This window comes from Cyprinodon variegatus, unplaced genomic scaffold (assembly GCF_000732505.1).
Source record: "Cyprinodon variegatus isolate N-32 unplaced genomic scaffold, C_variegatus-1.0 Scaffold660, whole genome shotgun sequence".
Lineage (NCBI taxonomy): Eukaryota > Metazoa > Chordata > Actinopteri > Cyprinodontiformes > Cyprinodontidae > Cyprinodon > Cyprinodon variegatus.
In genome coordinates, this window is record NW_015151113.1 from 143,772 (window position 1) to 146,675 (window position 2,904).

A 2,904-nucleotide genomic window follows, 5' to 3' on the forward strand; every position below is an offset into this window, starting at 1 on the left:
CGAACTTTCCGCTACAACAATCCCGCCCTGATGATAAAGGCCCAATCACATTCACTTTGTTCACTCGTGTAAAGTCGTGCACCATTCGGGAGAATTCCGAAATGCAACAGTTGGAACAGCAGTTTTACGACAACTTTAATGGTGACCTTGAAAGGCCTTGATTGGTCAGTCCTACCAGTGTGACCTTCCATGTGAGGCCTAAGGAAGCAGGCATGGCTTGCACTCCTGACCTCTTTATCCACATGCAAGATGAAGGCAGTAACATAAAGGCTGCAGGCTTCTGAAACGTAAATAAGTTTTAGTCTAATGAAAATGTGACGCGCGGGTTGCCTGAGTGACGCAGTTTAACGCTGCTGCAGACTTGAAGGAGTGAATGACTGCTCCCCAAAGAATTTAAGACAACAAACTGTCACCTGCGTCTGGCCTGTGCTGGAGGAGATATTGCTTCTATTGGCTGGTAATAAAAGTGTCACACACCTTACACCTGCACAGACACACCAGCTTGTTCTAATTCTGGGAAAGGTAACAATGCCAAAGCTAGCTTTACTAACGTGCAAAAATGTAAAGCGATCCAGAAACATTTGAATCCTGTTTATAGAGCTGCACACTGAGCGAGATCCTGCAGAGGGTGAAAAAAACGAATAGATAAACGTCCATAAAGAAGCTTTAATTACGTCAGCCTGGCTTTGTTGCACCATAGATCTGTGTCAGAGCGTCTGACAGATTGAGACAGAGTACAGGTACCACTGCATATTCACAGCACACACACACTAATCCTCACATGTGAACACAATGCTTTCCTGTTTTCATCAGCCACCATTTTCCTCCAACACATTGTTGCTCTGCCTTCCTTCTCTACATTTTCTCCAGTGTCTCCCACCCTTCCCTGGTCAAACAAACACAGTGGAAATAAATAGTCTTCCTGACAGCGAATGGTTGGTTTGGATTAGAGTGAAAGAGGTTTACTACAGGCACAGTTCAGTTTGGAGCAGAGCATCAGCATAGAAGTGCTTCACATAAACACCACTTAAAGGTGAAGAGGATGACTGTGGATTGGGTGGTCAGCAGAAAAAGAACAGGATCTTCATCTTTCTTTAATGATTGGACCAGTTTGGTCTTATCCTGCATATTTAGTGCTTGTTTAGCCAATCAAAAGTAGCATTTAGACCATTTCAAGGAAGAAAAATTATTTCTGTCCAGCACCTTTTAAAGATGACAGAATTACAAAGCGCTTCACAGTAATAACACAAAGAATTACAGGAATATGAAAAATGGTATACATTGTTATGTTAGTAATGTCTTTGCTTCTCAAAAGAATTAATGGAGTTCATGCAGAAGGAGGGCAGTGGGAGTGACTTTCAGGTCTGGGGCCAGTGAAGGGAAAGGCTGAGTCCATGTTACTGCTAGGAAACTCTGGTTGTGTTCCCACCGGGGGCATTTTCGGCATTAAAACATCTGATTTACACACAAAGTCAATGGGTGACGGTGTTGAGCGGTCCAGCGGCACATCCGACCATTGGGAGCAGTGCATCTGAGTGTCTGACGTCCCGAGGATCAGAGCGTTCGAAGCTGGAGATCAGAAAACACAACTTTTGCCGATGGACACCGGAGCATCAACCAATCAGAAAATAATTTTTTGCCGCAAACTGACGCCACCTGCAAGCTGTCATCGCTTCTGCAGACATTCTGGATATGAAAAATAAATAAATATCAAGGGAGTAAAACCAGAATTTAAATTAAAAAAATCCAGAAGAGTGGATTGTTATATAGAAGCAACAGAGAGCGAGCTCTGATCATTATTTCTGCAGCAAAACATTTTTTATGAACTATGAAGGAACATTTTATGAATATCCAAATTAACTAGAAATGTTTAAACCTGCTGATGAAAAATATTCGATTGTATATTGCAGTACTTGCAGTTTTTACCACAAACCTTAAAAACTCTTTCTATTCACTTTCAGCCACTATGAACGGCAGCAGGAAATCCCCCCCAGGCTGGCCGCAGCAGAGAGCTTTCAGCAGGGATTTCCAGCGCTGCCTCATGGCGGTAAGCTGGAGGTCTGGCGCTCCCAACAAGACCTGCATATTTTTAGTTCAGGCATCCACCGTACGATATTTTCCATCATTGTACTCAACTATAGCTCAAACTGTACGATGAAATCGCAGGGTGTAAAAGTTCACAGCTCACGATGTTCCTTCTTCCACTGAACGGCCCAACGCTCTGATGCAACCTACCAGCTTACAATGTTCATCAAAAAACCACACGTCTGACTCAGCGGCGCAGAGAGATGATGCTGCTCGGACTCATCAATCTGGAAGATGAAGAAGAACTCCCTTGATTGAACATGTGCAGTGCGGGAGGTTCTGGTAAATCAGCCCTGCTTTAACTGTCAGCAGGGCTGGCATAACTTTTCAGTCATGTCACCAGGCCAGGATATCACATGATTGACTGACATGACTGATTTCTTAGCTAGTAAAATAAAATAGGGCACAGATCTGTTTTGCTTTGTGAGGACCAAACCAAAAAGTAGGTTTTTCTTCTATGTTTGAGTTCATATTGAGCATTTAGACACTTTTAGACACATTTAGACACTCTAAACCAAGCAATGGAACAGACTGGACGTTGAGAACAGCCTGGGATCCACTGTTTTTCACTCTGAGCTATCGGGGCTCATCAAAGCAGCAAGTCTTGATGAGCAAAACAAATTTAGTCAGTCTGACTTTAATTGTTGTTCATCACGTTTAAATGTGATAATACGGGAGCTCAACTTTTTATAAATACATGTTTATAATATGATTTTATTTGTTATTTATTTTGATTCGCTACTAACTTCCAGGCAACATATTTATGTTGTTTTTTTTGTTTGAGAAGGAAAGCATACATTTATAAAGATTAAATGCTCA